Source organism: Rhipicephalus microplus, chromosome 6 (genome assembly GCF_043290135.1).
Source record: "Rhipicephalus microplus isolate Deutch F79 chromosome 6, USDA_Rmic, whole genome shotgun sequence".
NCBI classification, from domain to species: domain Eukaryota; kingdom Metazoa; phylum Arthropoda; class Arachnida; order Ixodida; family Ixodidae; genus Rhipicephalus; species Rhipicephalus microplus.
The window spans coordinates 9,146,021-9,165,886 of record NC_134705.1 but is presented as its reverse complement, the minus strand read 5'-3'; the positions used below and the strand labels follow the sequence as shown (position 1 = coordinate 9,165,886).

Sequence of the window (19,866 nt, the reverse complement as noted above, 5' to 3'; positions counted from 1 at the left end):
ATGTTTTCAAACTTGCTCCTCATTAAATGCACCTGATGGGAAGCTCCCATTCATAGGTACACACCCACATACTAAGCGACGTATCATTAGTACCAAAGTTCAGATTCATTGCATGCTTTAAATCGTAACACTGCCCCCCCCCTCCCCCAAGCATAAAAAAGTATGGTATGGTACCTAGGTAGTGTGACAAAGGTCGCCGAGCAGCTAGCACTGGCATCGAAAGGAACTTCCAGATTAGGCTGCTGTACTTCCCTTCCCGAAGAAATCGTGGTTTGTTGCTGCTCTAAGCAGTAAACATAAGGAAACGTCAAGAGGAGGGTATCTGGACTAAATTGCGTGTAAAAAAGGGATCACTCAGATGTTAGGCACGTGAAACTCGTGCCTATTCAAGAGGCCCCCTTAATAGCGAAGCAAGTGGTCGCAAAAGCGCTGAGCTGCTATAAGCGCGACATCAAAGTACCCGCGTCAAGAAAGCGATCGGCGCTCACAAACGTGTGTCCCGAACAACTGCGCATTTGGGTGCAGACTCAAATGAAAGGTCTAGAATAAAACATCTAGCTCGACCATTCCCTTCATTTGATTACTTGGATAGCAACGCGCGAGAGACGAGCTGGATATAAACCAATGCGATTTCCCCTGTTTTACCTAGCCGTGTTTCGTTCCGTTCACCTTCCTCCCCGTATTTTCGGCACTAGTGCCAGAATAGAAAGCTTTACTACCGCATAAACAGAACCGTCCTTTGGCCAGGCGCGAACACGTTGTCGAGCAGATCCAGCAGTAGATGCTCGCATAGGGAGCACGGAGCATGAGAATCGTCTTTAAACACTGGCGAGCAACGACGTACCGCTTCCAGGCATCGTAAATACGCATATAATTGGGCTATGAGGTAATTCTTAACACAATGCGTTATCGCGTGGTGTTAAAACACTTTAAACGCGCTGATATTTATAAGGTTAATCCGCACTCCCAAGCAAACTACGCGTGCGTTCTTAAGTAAACAGCTTTCATTCGTCGTTGACACTGGATCACGTTTATACTGATCTGATTGCATTGCTGCATTCAGTGACATTTTATAAAAGGTAACAGGAAGAACAGCACGCACATAATCAAGTCGAAACGTCGGAAATTGTGTGCATATAATCCCAGCACTGGCGGCGGCTTGTGGCCCCCTTACGACTGGTGGCGCCGCTAGCGGGAGATTTTGTCCCTATATCAACCTTTGGGCGGAGTTTCGTGACCAGAAAGCATCGAAGGACTCTGGTGTTAGTTTGGAAACTGAAAAAAAAAACTGAAATCAGAGTAGCTACAGTACAAATTCTTCTAAGCAACTTTGCACCTAACCGGGAAGAGGTTGATACAGTTCGTGAAACGTAGTTATTTTTGAAGTGAGCACTTTGATAAGAAATATAATCAAACAGCTCTTTATACAGGGCGAATTTTACAAAAAGTGTAGTGCTACTCATCTTCTCTAAAGCGCTGTTTCACTCCCTTCCCCAGCACATCAACCAGGCAGGTCGAGCCTGGTAGTAATAAAATGTTTGATAAGTGTAAGGCATATCTTCCGCACCATTAGCACTTTTCTTTGAAACCTACATCATATAAGAAGCACACACCGATAATAGTGGTTCGCCAAATTTCGTTGAACCATTTGTGAATTATAAATAGAACTGCTTTACTGCTTTTAATGTGGCGAAAAGAATTGCCGAGCACTATACACGAGCACCTTTACTGAATACCTAGACCAAATTTGGGGATGAAGAGGTAGTATATTTAATTTTTTTTTATCACAAACAACACCAAGACGACATTCTGGGAAGTCCAGAGGGCACCCAGACGACCTAAATTTTTTTCTCTCTGATATATTTTAGCAGTTTTTCAATGAAGTGAATTAGCGCAATTTTTTTCAAGTATGTTCAGAATGTTCGTCAAAATGGCAGGAATTTTTGGTGTGGAATGACCCCAATACCATTATTTATTGTTCCAAAGCTAAAACTATCACTTCTCTGTTACTGCCATTTTTACATACAATGGCTGTACGGGAAAAAAACAGAAAGGTAGGTCTTTCAAGGTTCAGAATGCGAGATGTTTTCATACTGCATAAATTAATTACCATAAACAGCAGCCAACCAACATTCATTTGGGGTGGTCCTAAACAAAATCTTGTACTAGTATATTAAGAGCAAAGCGAAATATTTTCATTTGATTATGCGTGGTGATAGACAAAAAGCACTTATCGCAAGGCTGATAAGCCTGGGATCATACTGAATCAAGTTCAATACACCGTTCAGTCCAACACATAGGCATCGTTGCTTATAGCAAAGCCATGTGTCATTGATTCATGCACTACATGGGAAAATACAAATGTTGAGCAGGTGAGAGCACTGATGATCTATGTGTGCTTGTTTGCATGCCTCTCAATGTGACCATGTTTTGCTCTTTTTGTTCTGAGGTACAGCAGAGCCTAGCAGTTACGTTCTTTACTTTCCCTCTATGACGTCGTTTCCTGCTGGTTCCAGCAAAGTTACCACAGGATTCAGTGTATTGCAGAACCAGCCCTGTATGATATGCCACGAAGTGTACTCTAAGCCGACCGAGCAACCACAAAAGCAAGCGGTCATGTGGACTTTTCTTAACACTTGGTCTCGCTTGAATGTTTAGCCCCAGAGTGGCACAAATGGCATAAATAACATACATTCGGTTGCATTGAATGAAAATGGAGGTTTCACTATCGTAATGAAAAGATGGCATGTGTGATGTGATTACTGTTATGCACATTTTGTGCTTGCGTAAATAAGACCTTTCAGACTGCCATTTGCTTTCGCTTTCGCATTTGTGTGGATTCAACATTTTTATGTTTCGGTTTGTGCAGGTAATGATCACGATTGTGGTCAAATTCTTTGTGCTGGTAGTGTTGCGCTTAGTTCTTTAACGCCTACAACTGTTGGTGGCAAAAGAATCACATTCGTTGACTAGACTTCGGTGCATTACTCGTTGAGCTCCGTGGGTTCATCTATCACGAGAGCATGGCAGAGTGTATAAGAATGCTTGTACAGGAGATGAAGCTTAGGAGCTGATGAAGCAGGGGTAAATTTTTTCAACGATTGCTTTTAGGGGTACTGTCACTCTCGTGAGGCATTTGATTGGGGGATGAGCCAATCAATTTGTTCAAGGCATATGAAATTGCAGGGCTCAGAGTTTTCGAGAAGCTTTTGAGTTGCTAGGGCATGAGCACAAGACAATTTCGCACAGCTCTTTGGAGTAAGCTTTGAATCAAATTCAGCCCAATTAGTTTCACTTTTCCAGCTTTTTATTCCTATATTTCCTGACTCTTATGTTTATTTCTCACAGTTCCTTAAAATTGTCTCTGACGGGTACCACTGTACAATTCATCTAATCCTACAATAAGAAAAACTACATGGAACAATGCCCTGCACGAGCACAATGAGAGTAAAGCCATGCAATTGTCATCTCACACCTGGCTATCATTGCAAGAAGGAAAGTTTAGAACACGCTTACAGAATATTTGCGAGAAACATGACGACCACAATTGGCCACACTAATTTTCCACTGTAAATTCTTAAAATGGCCATGTTCTCCTAATACAAGGGAGAAGAGAAATGAAATTTTGCTAACAGATTTAGTGGTGCGTTCGTAATTTCAGTAAGCAATTGATGTGCAAAATCTGGCTTAATCCCGACCAGCGTGGGAAAAAAACTACAACACTGAATATATTAGCCTCATATCTAAGATCATAAAATACAGACAGAGAATTTTTGTAACAAGAAGAGATAGTAATACCTCTTTAACTGGAACTGGCATATCTTGAAAAATCAGCTAAGTCTAAAACTTTTTAACACCAAATGATTTTCTATACGTTTTATGTATATTTTCACCTTTATCTCGAAGTATTTTTTGAACAGATTGTGGGTAACTTGAAATCTCGACTAGGAGTGGTATGAAAATCAGCCGTTGGATTATTTCGCAAGATTTTTCCGATGCTGCCACGCCTGAAATCCTATTTTTTTTCCTATTCAGCCGCGCCTGTCACTACGTCGATGCTTTCCGCAAATGCAAAAAGCACAATTTCTCAGCCAAACTACATGTCAACTTTGACAAGCAACCCTGTGGCACATCATGTGACACATGCGCTGAGTAGAGAGGCCGTCCACATTAGCACAGCTTGTTTCGTTCGCTTTGTGTAGTGCACATAATTTTGCCTGAGGTGTGGTTTCCGTCCATCAACGCAAACCACACAATGTGGATTTTTCGCTGACTGTGAGGTGCGGCAAGCATGACCTCGAAACTGTGCAAGTAGCTAACACTGGAAAACAAGGTTGCCCCAATTAAGAAAGTAGAAAAAAAAAAGGCCTGACGAAATCGAGCGTCGCGCGGGAATTCGGAATCCCTTTGTCTACAATTTCGATGGTACTAAAAAACAAGCATAAGGTGCTAGAAGAATTGCAGCAGAGCTTCTTCAGCCAGCGGAAGCGGGTTCGAGGGTCGAAGTTCCCAGACGTTGAAGAGGCATTGATGGTGTGGTTGCGAAATGCCAGAGCAGCCAACCTTGTCATCACATCAGCCATAATGATGCAGAAGGCAGACGCCCTTGCAAATGGCTTTACAAATAGGGCACACAGACTTCAGTTGCAGCAGCGGCTAGTTTGACTGCTTCAAAAAAAAGCAAACTGTCGCGTCCAAGTCAGTGCATGGCAAGAGCGACCCTATCGACGCTGCCACTGCAGATAATTGGCGCAGCAGCCGTTGCACTGAGTTGCAGGAGAGGTTCGCCGATAGGGACATTTTCAACCTTGATGAGGTCGCACTTTTTTTTCATATGTTGCTGAGTCGCACCTTCACACGGAAGGGTGGAGCATGCTCGGGAGGGAAACAATGAAAGAACAGGGTCACTGTTCTTTTTGGGGCAAATGCCACAGGTTAAGAGAAGTTGCCAGTTTGCCAGGAGCAGAGATAGCAGAGACAGATGACTTTACACACTGTGAAGAACATTGTAGAGAGATTATCAAGCAAACAAGCAGTGATGCCGCCGAAAATGACCTCACTTTGGTAGAGTACACACTGTGTGAGCCAGATGTGGCAGTGATCGAAAAAGGACAGAGGTCGAAATTCTTCAAACGGCCACTAACGGGGGGGGGGGGGGGCGAAGATGACGACATTGCCGAACCACCTCAAAAGGGGCTGACATCTTTTTAAAAGACCAATTTGCTGAGCTTGCTTCGAAATAAGGTCGAGTGCAGCTGCGGGAAAAGTCGACTGGTGAGATGTGTCAAGCAGCTGGTGGACGCTTTCTTAGGCCCGAGTGTGACCGTAAAGCAGACGAGCATAAGCCAGGTTTTCTCTGCTAAATGAAATGGCAGTGTGTCAAAATCCAGCTGATTGAAGCCTCTTGTATGTTACTTTTTCTCTTTTGAACCTGCGCGAGTTAGAAAATGCCGCTGAAGATTCGGTAAGTAGTGATTTTTCTGAAAAGTGCTCTTATTTTCCGGCCATTATTATAAACGTTGCTAATCCTAAAGATCTGTTTATCTCGAAAGTTTCCTTTGTTTTTATGATTTCGAGTTAACGAGGGATTATTGTACATTTGAAACGCCTCCAATACAAGAATTTTGTTGGCCAGTATCTGTGATAACACAAAGATGAGCTTACATTCACGAACACGGGTGAAAGTTTCAGTGATGTATCGTGTATGTAAGATTAAGCAACTATGTTCATAAACATTATTGATATGTACCTTCCTCGCTCTTTATACTACAATACACCACTTGATATCCTGTAACTGCATAACTGTGTTTTTTTGCACACGAATCAGATTGCCAATATAATGCAGAACACACTTACAGAACATTGCGAGAAACATGATTACCAAAAAACACTAGCCACTCTAATTTTTCACCGTACATGCTTAAAATGATCATGTTCACCCAACAGAGGTGCTTATGACAGCAAACCAAAAAACCTACATGTAGGACCTTGGGTCCGTGCGCAAGTGAACATGTAGCACTTTTTATATGGAGGGCTTAACACGCTCAAGTGAAGAACAAAGCTCCACTACAAGAGAGAATGTTGGCACCTCTCAGCTATGGAAATAACTAATGCAGCTAATCTTCCCTGACTCATCTGTACAATTACAGAGGTGATGAAGCTACTGACATCTGCGGCGGTAGCCACAATAGAACCAGAGCAAAAATGACATTACTTGGCTAAAGGAATGTCCACACATGTCAGTCCAATTCCTTCTGGCCACCCTGGCTAAATCGGACACAATATTTCTTCGCTTGGGGTGGGACAAAAATAAAACTACGAAAGCACCGAGGAACCTCATGCACAGCATGAAGTTCCTCTGGGGTGGTCACCTTCATCCTCCGTGATAAAAGAGCAGCACAGTATATTGCTAAGCCTCTCCTGGCACTGCTTTTCAATGTCACACACTGACACTCCTGTTCGTGGCGAAGAGAGCTAGGGGGTTCTTAAAACTTTCTGGAGATAGCTGCCACTGCTCGTTTTCTGCTTAAGATCAACCTGGGCAAAGTTGTCCATGAGACCTTCAGCATTCTTTATTATGATATTCAAATTTGAGCAGAACAAATACTTTCTCGTGGCATACTGAAGAATCCCTTTTAAAACCTAAGGCCTTGCATATGCAAACATTTACAATCGATCCGAAGATGCAAGTTCATTGTGTACTATATATGTAAACGGTCATTCCGCCCAACCGCAACTCCAGTTGCACGCGGAAACATTAGCGGGATGCTGTGGGCTGTTGTGATGACATAACTTAAGCTGAGACTGATGATGCAACTCCACTTAAAATATGCAAAGATTGCCTGATCAATTTCAAGCAGTACTCACAAGTATGGCACAAATGGAAAAAGCTCACAAGGTGTGGTCTGAAGCACACACGTCTGTCATTGTACTCATGAGCATTGCACGAATTCAACATCCGTACAAACCCGCTCAGCTAGAAATATTGATTAGCAATTCTTCGTTAAAGAGACTGAAAAATGACTAGAATGTGTTATTTGGAAAGGAAATAAAAATTTGTAAATTGGACTGCATTTTTTTGCAACTTGAGTAGCATTAAATTTTCTGTTGCATTTAAAAAGACTAGAAACCAGCATGTCATGCAGCTTGTCTGTTTACTGCAAATAGTCTGATGCTTTAACGTGCAAAAAGATTAGTGGTCAAAGTTACAGAATATATTCATATTACTTGTGCCAAAATTATTAAGTGCTTCTTACGCGGTTAGGTCAACCCTAAAGAAGCAGCGCTGCCGTTGTGGGAAACTGTGGGAAATACGTGTGTTTCACATACACGTGAAATGCATGCTTTCGCCGCAAACTGCAGTGCACAAACATAAAAAGCTGTCATGTTGACCTCCCACTGTTTGTTTTTAGCATTTTCTGCGTTATCGATCATTGTACTCATAAAAGTCCTGTGAAACAAAAAAATACAAGTCTTACCGTTTTTGTTCATTTGTTACATGATTAAACACTGACCAGTAAGCTTTCCAGTGCACAAAAAACAGCTGACATAAAAATTGATATTCGGTCCATTTAACTGCTTTATGCTTTAAGGCATGTTAATATGTTGAACGGGTGTCCTCTTTCACACAATCTGGGCTCCACGAACTCATGCACCGGGTACCATATATGCTGAAAGACACATGCAGAGCTTGAGCAGCACCTAGTTTCCCATGGAGCATCTTTATGCACAATCTAGTTAGTTGATGATAACGAGACAAAAATAGCTCGCACATGGCAAGGACGGGCAGAAGGAACAACACCTGCACCCTGTGCTCCCTGTTTCCACCTTATCCTTATGCAATTTTCGTATTTATAACATTGCTCGCTGCATGTTCTTCGCGGCAATAAAGTGTGTGATATCGTCATGTCTAATTCAAGTATAGTATGAAAACAAAATACAAGATGCTGGTTTCAAAGATAACAAAGTGCATCCAGCTCCACGTCATGTAGCCATTCCTTAGGGAAGTAGCAGAATGATCGATTCTTCTTCAAAACATACCTTACTTGTATTCACTACAAGAGCCAACTCTGACATTGCCTCGTCTTTGTCTCGTGCCATAGCACTCTGGAATGACCTACCCGACGTCATTGTCAATTTAACTAATCATGAAAATTTTCCCGAGCAATTAATGATACATCTATCTCAATAGCATTGTATAACCTCTTTGAATTCTGTTTTTGATCTTTGTGCTTTTTTGCGGCTCGGAAATTCTTGTTGTTGCTTGAAGCCCCTCGTTGTCATTTGTGCAACCACTGTTATTAGTTCCAATGTTATTACTTGCTTTGTATTTTTATTAGTTATTAGTTGCTCTGTAGTTGCTTTGCTTTGTAGTTGCTTTGTATTGTGGCAGAAGTATCACCCACTAGCATTCTTTCCTATGTACCCCCCTTACTCTATGCTCCGTAGTAGAGCCTGTAAGGTATTTTTAAATAAATAAAATAAAATTGGTACATTCTGTTAGCCTCTTCATATCATAAGGTACCTTTTGAAGCAAACACCAGAAAATCAGCAAGAAAAATAGAAATGTACGTTTAAAGGCTTGTTTGTCTTGGTTAAACACAATATTATTGAGAACTAACACACAATGCTGGTAAGGAAAGTACAGGGGATATTTTCGGAAGTATTTATATGTAATTGTGAAGAAAGAGAAGTAGAAGAAACGCTAACGTAGCCTGGGCAGTAACCAAACCTGTGGCCTTCAAATGACACGTCCGATGCTCTACCAAATGAGCTACCCTGGTGGTATCCCATCTTTTATTGTGTATGGTATATATGTGCATTTATTCGTGAAAGAGTCAGTGAGCGTCGCCTGTTGCCGTTATGGAAAGTATGGGACACCTTTTGTTTTTGCCTGCTGGCGTGACGAGGCACGCGATTTTATTATTAGCTAACAGCTGACCAATTATCCCTCGTATACAAAATAACGACACTAAGCCTCTCAGAAGAAGTTCCTTACTACGAATAAAGAAAAGAAGTGTACGTTTAAGGGCTCGTTTAAGTTAGAAACGATAATATTGAGAAATAAAAGAGAATGCTACCAGAAAAAGTACAAGAGATAATATTGAAAGCAATTGTAATGTAATTGTGAAGAAAGACTCGTGAAAGAAAAGGTAACTTGCTGTGGGCAAAGACCAAACCTGTGACTTTCGAAGAACGCTTCTGATACTCAACCAACTAAGCTACAATGGGGGCTATCCTCCGTCCATTTTATGGGGTATACACGTGCGTTAAACGCAGGAGCGTCAGTCAGGTTGCCAGCTTGTATTAGGATCACGTGCTACATGACGCCAATAGCAAAAAAGAAGTGTCCCATACTTGCCATAATGGCAACAAGTGGCGTTGACTGACTCTACTACGATTAGGTGGACATATATGCCGTACAAAGTGGAAGGGGCGATAGCTGCTGCGGTAGCTCAGTTGGTAGAGCACCACACGCTTCATTCGTAGGTCGCAGGTTCAGTCCTGTCCCACGGCAGGTTATCTTTCCTTCCTCTTTTTTTTCTTGACAATCGCATTACAAATACTTCGAATAATATCCCCTATACTTTCTTGGCAGTATTATGGAACTGCTAGTTCTCAGAAAATCTGCAAGTCACAAGAGGTGGAAATGGTGTGCCCTTTCTCCTAAATACACGCAAATGAACACACCCACAACTGATAAAAAACAAGTAGTAACACACCAATAATATGAATGATATTCACTGTTTCAGATTATTGAGTAAAGGAAAGAACTCTGAATTTAAGGGTTCGTTGTCCTTGCTGAACACATTATATAGAGAAAAGACAATTATGCCAAACAAACTACAGGGCACTTTATCCAAAAGTAATTGCAACTAAATTGTAAAGAAAAAAGTAAACAAAAAGATAACCCGGTGAGAAGTTTCTAGTGCGTTAACGTTTTTTGAGAATTGCAAAAAAATGACTTCTTATAACATTTCTATATTTTTCTGGGTAGTGCCGTCTGTTAATTCTCATTAATAAAGTGGTGAGTAGGCCGACAAATGAAGGATATGGCAGTGATACTTCTTTTGACCACGAAATAATGTGAGGATCTTAGAAGAGTGGAAGCTGCATTGAGTACAGCTAGAATATTTAATTGGAGTAAAACAGAAAGTACACACAATTTACTAGGCTGTCTAACACATTTTGAGAAGTTTGAGTGTATGCAGCCAGTAATGTTAAATACTAATATTTTTGTCACACTATGCTCTGAAGCGGGTGCAGTTAGGATGGTGATAGTGACGCGTTAATCAAGCGTGTCAACGAGTGCGTTCACATCTACCGTGACTTATTTCAAAATACACCAGCTGTAAGTAAAAAACTTTTAGAGCCTTTATGATTTCATCTAAATCAAGTCATACGGACTGGGTAAGCGCACCATTTGCATAAAACGAGAAAGCATAAAGAGAACAATGCCAGCCTATGTTAAGCAATTTCAGCAATACAGGACAAAGTGACAACCATTCAATTAAAAATCCCTGTCATGATAACATGCAAGAAAAGCACCATACAAAAAATTTTATAGTTCATGTAACGTCGAGACTACTATAATATGACTATTGACTTCTTAGATGCCAGATATCTCCTTCACGTTCAATGGGCAACTGCTTAGCCTTTACCTGAGCTTTTCTGTGAATATTTTCTGGATTTCACATATCATTATGACTGATTTAAAGTGAACAGATTTTGTTGACACATTGAAATCTAGCTCTGTATGTAATTGCATTAAAGGCCACCAAAACACCTCCAATTATTTTTTAACATTTCAAGCAAATGTGTGCGACGAGTTCAGAATTGCGTTCTGATCAACAATGACAACTTCAGCAGTACAACTAGTCACGGGTGCCAAAGAAGTTTCTCAAAACAATTCCTTCTCCACTTTGAGCTTTTTGCAAGTGCTTTTGGAGGTAATTGTAACGAAATTGTGAAGAAAAAAGTAAACAAAAAGATGACCTGGTGACAAGTTACTAATACGCTAGCATTTTCTAGCAATTGCAAAAACATTACTTCTTATAACATTTCTATATTTTGCTAGGTAGTGCCGTCTGTCAATTCTCGATAATAAAGTGTTGAATAGGCCGACAAACGAAGGATATGGCATTGACACTTCTTTTGACCACCAAATAATGTGAGGACCTTAAAAGAGTGGAAGCTGATTTGAATACAGCCAGAATATTTAGTTGGAGTGAAACAGAAAGTGCACACATTTTACTAGGGTTTCTAACATATTTGATAAGTGTAAGTGTATGCAGACAGTAATGTTATACTAATATTTATGTTACACTATGCTCTGTAGCGGTTATAGTTAGGATAATGATAGTAATGCGTTAATCAAGCGCGTCACAGATTGCGTTGGCATCTACCGTGGCTTATTTCAAATTACACCAGCTGTAAGTAAAAGAAATTTTTAGACCCTTTATATTATCCAGATCATGTCAAACGGACTGGTTCAGTGCACCATTTGCATAAAACCAAAAGGCATAAAGCGAGCAATGCATCCATCGTCATCATCATCAGCCCAACTACGTCCACTGCAGGACAAATGCCTCTCCCATGTTCCGCCAGTTAACCCGGTCCTGTGCTTGCTGCTGCCAATTTATACCCGCAAACTTCTTAATCTCATCTGCCCACCTAACCTTCTGTCTCCCCCTAACTCGCTTGCCTTCTCTGGGAATCCAGTCAGTTACCCTTAATGACCAGTGGTTATCCTGTCTACGCGCTACATGCCCAGCCCATATACATTTTCTCTTCTTGATTTCAACTATGATATCCTTAACCCCCGTTCGTTCCCTAATCCACTATGCTCTCTTCTTGTCTCTTAAGGTTACACCTACCATTTTTCTTTCCATTGCTCGCTGCGTCGTCCTCAATTTAAGCTGAACCCTCTTTGTAAGTCTCCAGGTTTCTGCTCCGTAGCTAAGTACCGTCAAGATACAACTGTTATATACCTTCCTCTTAAGAGATAGTGGCAATCTACCTGTCATATATTGAAAGTACTTGCTAAATGTGCTCCACTCCATTCTTATTCTTCTACTTACTTCAATCTCGTGGTTCGGCTCCGCGGTTATTACCTGCCCTAAGTAGACATACAGTCTTTTACAACTTGAAGTGCACTACTGCCTATCTCGAAGCGCTGCTCTCTTCCGAGGTTGTTGTACAATACTTTCGTTTTCTGCAGATTAATTTTAGGACCCACCTTTCTGCTCACCTTGTCTAACTCTGTAATCATGAGTTGCATTACACCTATGTTAGGCAATTTCAGCAATACAGGGCAACGTGACAACAGTTCAATCAAAACCCGTCTCATGATAACAACCATGAAAAGCACCACAAAAAAATCTGATAGTGCATGTAATATCGAGACTACTAGACCTCGTCTATTGACTTGTCCATTGACTTGCCTATCTCCTTCACGTTCAATGGGCAACCACTTAGCCTTTTCCTGAGCTTTTGTGTGAATCTTTTCTGGATTTCACTAATCAATGTGACTGATTTATAGTGAACAGATTTTGCTGACACATTGAAACCTAGCTCTCTATGTAATTGCATTAAAGACCACCAAACCATCCCCAATTACTTTTTAACATTTCAAGCAAATGTGTGCAACGAGTTCAGAATAGGATTCTGATCAACAATGACAACTGCAGCATAACAACTAGCCACAGGTGCCTCAAATGTTCCTAGAAACAATTCATTCTCCTCATTGAGCTGTTTGGAAGTGTTCAGCCTCTCAGTGCTCACCTTACGTCAACATTTTTTTGAGATACGTGTTTGTGTGCCCACTGCTCTTGCTCCTTGCACAGTGAGAAGGAGCACACGGCAAGGAAAAGAGACAAGCCAATGAATGAAACATAGCAAAAAAAAAGCGAAATAAGCGAGGGCCTCTTTTGTATCATCCAATGTGTGTAATAATATTTTTGCAACAGCATATGAACAAATTCTCACGGCTATGCATTCATTGTATGCTCGCAGACAGCTGCAACACCACGAGTAAATTTCAACCTTGTGTTGGTTAAGGATCCCATTATAGTGGCAAGCTGGAGTGTTGGACACATAATAGGACGCAGCGATATGTGATATCGTAATATCATTTAGAATGTACGTCATATGGCTTTATTGTATATGTGGCCAAGAGGAACTCTGGTTGCAAAGAAACAAGGCACAGCCTAAACAGACGTCGCCAACTGCTTGAATCTGAATTTGCATTTACTACTTGCCCTTTACCATTACAGCCACAAACAAACAGTCGATTGAGCTATAGCTATGTGCCAGCTTATGCTAAGGACAAAGTATAAGGGTGTTTTGTCATTATTGAGATGGGTTATTTGTTCAATAATACTTGCTGTCAAAGCATCAAGACCCAAATATAAAGCAAAAAGAAGTGTAACTTTCAAAATTGCAGGCCACACAGTGAAAGGTAAATATTTTATATACTTGGGATGTAAGGCAAGCACAAGAGGTTCTGCTATATTACTGTTTTCCCTGTGTTGCAACCTGGTTGCTTCACTCACCCCTCACCAAGATGCCACCACTCACCAAGATGCCATGACAACACCAAGCAGGTGATGCAGCATGGATAAACGCATGTTCAGGGATTTCCAACATTCATATTGGCTAAGCAGCCCTGCAGCCTCCACAGTACTGCAACCAATTCGTAAGACAAATATAGTTTTACCCAACGTTGTGGTTTACAGATATACATGCAAGACGCATAACCACTCTATATGAAGCTTGCATAATATGGTGCTGAGTAGGAAAACGGATGCCAATATCAAGGAAGCCTCCCGGCCTGCCCCTTTTTGCTCTCTGTCATTAAAATTTACTCAATCCGTGGCTAGTGTTGCCCGCAATGTGAACTGGCAGTGTGGTGAGCAATTGAAATTTATTTCAAACACATTCCAATGAGTGGCAAGTAAGCATGCAATAGCCTTTTGTCAGCTGTTCAAGAAAACAGCATGGACGTTCCTTTGCTAATACCTATGTTTTTTATATGCACCATCTATTTCGATTTATACAGTCGTGAGCATTATGAAAGAGAACGCGAATTTATGTTTAATCAATGATTACTTGTAATATATTGACATGCACGCAACTTACTGAATATCAAACGATAAATTTTTCTGAAGCATTTAGTGCTATGAACACTATTGCACTTGCCAACTGCATTTTGCACAAGACAGTGACAAGATAGGCTAGTTTCTATGGATGAGCAGCAATGAACAGTGCAGAGAAAAAAGTAGAAATATCAGTAACCAAAATGTGGGGCAAGCACAGACTGCCAACTGTGTAACTCATTGCACAAAACTTTGCCTAAATAAGATGAGCCACACAACTCATGCGAATGAAGGTACAGTTGCAAATGAAGAAGTTACAAAATCAACAACGCCGGATTCTTTAACTGGACCCTCATTCGAGTGAGATGTGCAACAATAGGCCTCTACCGGGGTACGTCCCAGCGTGACCCCACTGGCACACGTGCAAGGTGTGGCTGGCAAAACTCTCCCGCTGGTGGCTCAGCGTGGGATAGTTTTTCTTTTTTTTTTTTCAAAATTTGAACTTCGTTCTTCATTCTTAAACTAATCTTCAAACCTTTCGCCCCTTCCCTTGTCCTGTGTCTCAGTTTTTACGTGCTACAATATTATTAGTTAAACTTCATGTTACAATGATGACACTAGTTGTAGTATGTGTGAGCAAACATCTAGCTGTGTGGCAAAATGCTTGATGAAATACTTGCCACGCTGGCTATTTATCTTGAAGTGAACACACGTGGCGGCCTGTGTGAGGAACAGTGGCATCGTCTTCGAAAATGTGCACAGTTGATTGCGGCGTGTAGCACGCGTTAAAAGGCCTCGACAATATTGGTTCACCAACTGAGATATGTGTGCGAGGTGTATGTAGTGTGACTAAACATGCGTTTTTTTTTTTTTTTTTGCTAAGACACTAGCACTCATTGTGGCAGCCATCGCCTGTCGACAAAACTTGATTCGACGCTTTAGTCAAAATAAATATGCATCTGACGCGACCATTTGCGAGTGGGTAAATCTCAGCGTTTGCGCTGCGTGCAGAAAAAAATGGCATGATCACCGGGATAAAAGACACCATTGCTGAAGCTGCATCTGCGCCTAGCCCTGATGACTACACAAACCCAATAAATATATAACTCATTTTATCGGAGGTTTGATGTCTCCATGTAAAGAGGAGATAATCTTGTTTCACATATACTTAGTACCTTTACCGCTTGACATAAATAAAGTGACAATGCATACTACAAGTTTCTGTGTTAGGTCTTAAGGGCGCAATGTAAGTATGCAAACAAGTTTTAGGAGTCAGATGCAGCGATGTAACTACCAAAAAATCGCGCATACAATTAAGGTATAGAGTGCCCTGCAACACTTCTTGAGCATCAACAGAAAACGATGCCGATCAGTAGCAGAAGCTCCCCACAACACGCGAGCCCGATTTTGAGCGCAGCACGCAGCCTGAAATTCACAATAAACTATCAAAGTCAGCTTAAGATAGATTTTCTTCTCTCGACAAGTCATCGAATTAAGCCCAGTAAGCCCATTTATCAGAATTGGCTTATTTGAACATAGCGTGCTCGGTTCTTGCAGAAGTCGCCGCGAGAGGCCGCAACATGTCCACTCGTGCGCGCATGATCGCACAAAAAAAAAAAAAACGTGTATTTCAAGAAAAAAAAGAAGAAAAATGAACTACGTCACGAGGCGCGAGGGACGCTTTTTTGTTTGTTTGTTTTACCCTTACGTCTCTCCCTGCTCTGCTTCCAGCGCTTTCGTCGGGACGAAAGGAGAGAATGCTATTGCAGGGTGTGACAAATCTTTGCAACTCCGCTCGTACTGGACGAATTATTTTGCAGCGTTCAATTTGCGAGGTAATACACTTTTCCAGTCAAGTAATTTCATGGTTACTCAAAAAAGTGTTTCAGAGCCCCTTTAAGGTTGCATAAATTTTTAGTGGGCTATGAGAAACGTCACCGACAACTTCGCTTCAATTTTCTCGAGGATTCGTTAGGCTCAGCCTAATGCCCAACGAAAAAAGTGTTTCTTGTTTCATTTTTTCATTAATCTTCGATCAGAACTTTCCAACGTGAGTGAGAATCTGGTTCGTAACCTATCGCACCGCAGTTAAAAACTTTGCCGCAGCCAATGCAGTGCCTCGTTTTAACATGCAGAGCACTTAAAGATTAACCTGCAGAGCACTTAAAAATTTAACCTGCAGAGCACTTAAAAATTAGGTACGTCTACGTCCGTACCATGCCAACATTTCTCAAAGCATCTGTCACAGTCATTGTGAAGAACGTTCGCTTTCGAGGACGAAAACTTTTTTTAATGGCCGTCATCTACGACGAGCAATTCACCGCATCTCAACCTATAACGGAATCGTGCATTAGAGGCAGGGACCCTTTCTTTAATGGCTGTGAAAAAACAATTTGTCAAAGATTTTTTTCTGAGACATCCAAGCACACGTAGCCCTGCTATGGAGAAAGATCCGCCGGCGGACTAAAGATGCGGAGAACCGGTTTGGTTTGCGCGTTGTTTTCTCTGCACCCAATAAATTGGGGCGTATATGTGCTATGGTGCATAGGAGGGCGCAGGGCGCGTCAAAAAGCAGGGGATGTTTCCAGAAACATGCGAAACAGTTTAAGTGTATTTTAGGAGTGATGTATAGCAAAGCACTATTTTGCGGTCGCATGTACGTCGGCCAAATTGCGGATGTTTGAATGTACGCCTCAGGGAGCATTTGAGTTCCTTTTCCATTTTAGCTTCAGATTGCAATTCCTGCAAATGCGAGCCATTGTTTGAAAAATCAAGTGTACTTTTCCGGCATCCGCTTTAAACCACACGCGAAATTTCTGAAGCATATCACATTTCTAGAAAGAAGGATCAATGTATCAGGCATGCGTCATTATCACTACTTGACTGTGAGTTTAACTATATAGATATTTCATAGATAAGTGCTTCGAATGAACGCCACGCTTGCTGCTCACACTATTGTCTTATTGCTGTTGACATGCGCACCTTTGTGTACTTATATCTGCTTCTAACGTGAGAATAAACCAACTGTTAGTTGAAAGCTCGTGCTGTGTGCTTCCCCTTTGCTTCGTGTCTGTGTTCGTTCCGCGCTCCTAGTCGCTGAACTTTCTTGCCAACCAGCCCTTACACCGAAGGAAAAATGGTGGTTGACGTGCTCGTAGTGACATCACAGCGTTTCCAAACAGGGAGAAGTCTATAAGCAACATTTTGCACAATACATTTTTCTGATGGCTGATTGTACTTGTCCAACATTGTGCTTATTGATGTATCTTGTTCTTTGCGCTGCGCATTACCAGGCATTTAGTAACTATGATATTCAAGAGCCCATTCCAGGATTCTCTCTTGTAATGCTGACAACTGTTTCGCAGCATAACTTGGACAAAAAGCACAACAGAGAGACAGTATAAATAAATGTACTAACATACGTATTCTAGTGCAAACAACAGTCGGCACTGGTCCTGTCATTACCCATCTTCCTTCTCTCTTTGACTTGCTTGTACTGAAACAGCCAAACAACTGTTGAGTTAGCCAGATGAGAAATAATATTGCATCAAAACTATAAATGCTTGCATCAGCAACAACACAACGCGATAATCAGACTACTGCCACAGAGCATCGAAGCATATTTTAAACATGCTGGCAGTACATTACCGTATAGAAAGCAGCACTGACAGATTAGAAAGTCTTACTTTGTGCGTGCAAGTTTTCTTCACAGTCAGACGTTCCATGCACGTGCTGGCCGGTACTATATTAGTTACAAAAAAGGCACCATGTAGCCACATATAGGTTGCACGAACACCCCTCTCACACAATACATGCACATTATAACGTTTAACAAGCAAAAGCCACTGTTCAGGGGTATAGTAACGCTCCACCGTGAACGGATGCTTATCACACACATTTGGTGGTTGGCTGGGTGAATAGAAACGAGTTAATAATTGTATTAGCAGTGAATGTGAATAAATTACGGCCTTGCATCCAATGGCACTGCGGGCTTTCTTTACTCAACAACGTAGCAAGCGCCGTGCCCGTGTGCGTTCTGCTTCTTACATTGCGCATGTGAAAAAAAACATCGATCACCACAGACATGCATGTTGCCGCAGTTGCCACGAAGTAGTTCCAGTAAGGCCGTGCCAATGCGCAATTGCTCCACTAGTGTCAGTGTTGTAAAGCGAATCGGTAGCCGCACTCTCAAAGGCGTTTTAGGCTGCCGTTGCACGATACCTCGTTCGAGTGCAGCGACACACACTTTCACTTAGTCTACAAGATAATGTGTCCCGCTTAGCTTTACTTTCTATCACACTGTCCTGAGGCATGCGACCACAAGTGTCAGCCGTCACCTCGGGGTCCTTCAAACGCCCACACATTCCGCCAATTCATTGGACGATTCACACTTGATCCGCACTCAATAAACCGCGGAAATAGCGCCCAATCATTTAAATCGCACGAACGAGGAACGGCACTACCTTGCGTAAATTTAATGCTTTTACCTTCAACCTTCTTCTGCACTTGCGGCACACACAAAAAACACACGGAAATGGCATGCCCACAGAAACGAAAAGCGCCAGCAACATGTGGCTTCAGTTGTGATTGGCTTTGGCTTAATCTGTTTGCAAAAAAAAAAAAAACATTTGGTGCCATTTTAAACAAAAAAACTGTATGTTATAAGTACAAAATAATTTAAAACATAATAAAAGCTTACTCAAAAGAACAACTTCCAAAACCTATTGTTTTCTGAATTTTTTTTATTTCAATTTTCGTTCTAGCAGACGACAGCTTTCTACTGCTTCTGCGACAGACATAGCGCGGTTTTACGTTCGGTGCTCTACAGTAGTTGTATCTGCGTTCTCAATGAATCAGAGGATGACAACAAAGCAGTAACGTTTTTGCATAATGCAGTCCGCGGTTTTTTGATGCATGATATTTTTTTTTTTGCTTTAAAGCAAAGCGAAGCAAGGCGGCTGGCGCGATCAGCTGATGTCACCGCTACGCCCGGCACAGCCATGCACACAATAGCGTCCCGGCCCGCGCTCGATTTGGGATCGAGCGAGAGAGCTACTGAGTGGAACACAGCTAGATGAAGGGATTATAAATGTACCACCCTGATTTCACGCTATGGCCGACTCAATCGCATGAGAGCCCCGGGAAACAAGCTTCAACAACTGCTCAAGCTTTTGTGTAAGCATAAAAAAATTGGCAGCATATCCACGGAGTGAATGATGGAGAGTGGGGTGAAGCATTTGTCCATCCATTCGTTCTTGCATCCGTCAATCCATGCGTCCGTCTGTGAGATCGTCCATGCGTTTATCCGCTCGTCCGTGCATGCGTCTGTTCGTGCGTCGATCCGTCCCTGCGTTTGTCCATGCATCCACCTCTGTGTCCGTTCATGCGTCCATTCATGCATCTGTCTAAGTGTCCGTTCGTCCATCTAATCAACACTCCAAGTACCACCATCTCGCATCTTTTCATCATATATTCCCCACATAGAAGCAACGCCATCCAGCGGACATTCGAAGGACTAAACGAGAGGTGGCACATGCACACATTCTTACGGCTTGCACTTCGGGTCTACTTCCCACCTTTAACCACCTCAAGTTCAAGGTATATACTAGTTCACTGTATTCATGGCACTGCGGCCCAACGCTCGCTAAACCTTTCTAAAACCAAGGAGGTTACGCCCAGTGAGTATAACGTAGAACCTTTTCCTGTCAGATACTGCTCAATGTACATGCCATTGTCTGCTAACGGGGAAAGTGAGACAGCAGAATTCGGC

The 19,866-nt window shown here is 41.9% G+C and overlaps 1 protein-coding gene and 1 long non-coding RNA gene across 6 annotated transcripts in view; one reads left to right on the top strand and one right to left on the bottom strand.

Annotated features, from left to right (window-relative positions):
* The window catches only part of LOC119168738 (Kv channel-interacting protein 4), an 850,622-nt gene that overhangs the window by 697,552 nt on the left and 133,204 nt on the right, over positions 1-19,866 (top strand). The gene's annotated exons all lie outside the window — the stretch shown is intronic.
* LOC119167750 (uncharacterized) lies at positions 317-18,636 on the bottom strand. Its single transcript, XR_005109288.2, has 3 exons — positions 17,515-18,636; positions 13,579-13,683; positions 317-1,275 (listed from the first exon to the last, which is right to left on the bottom strand). It is a non-coding gene; the product is annotated as an uncharacterized LOC119167750 (long non-coding RNA).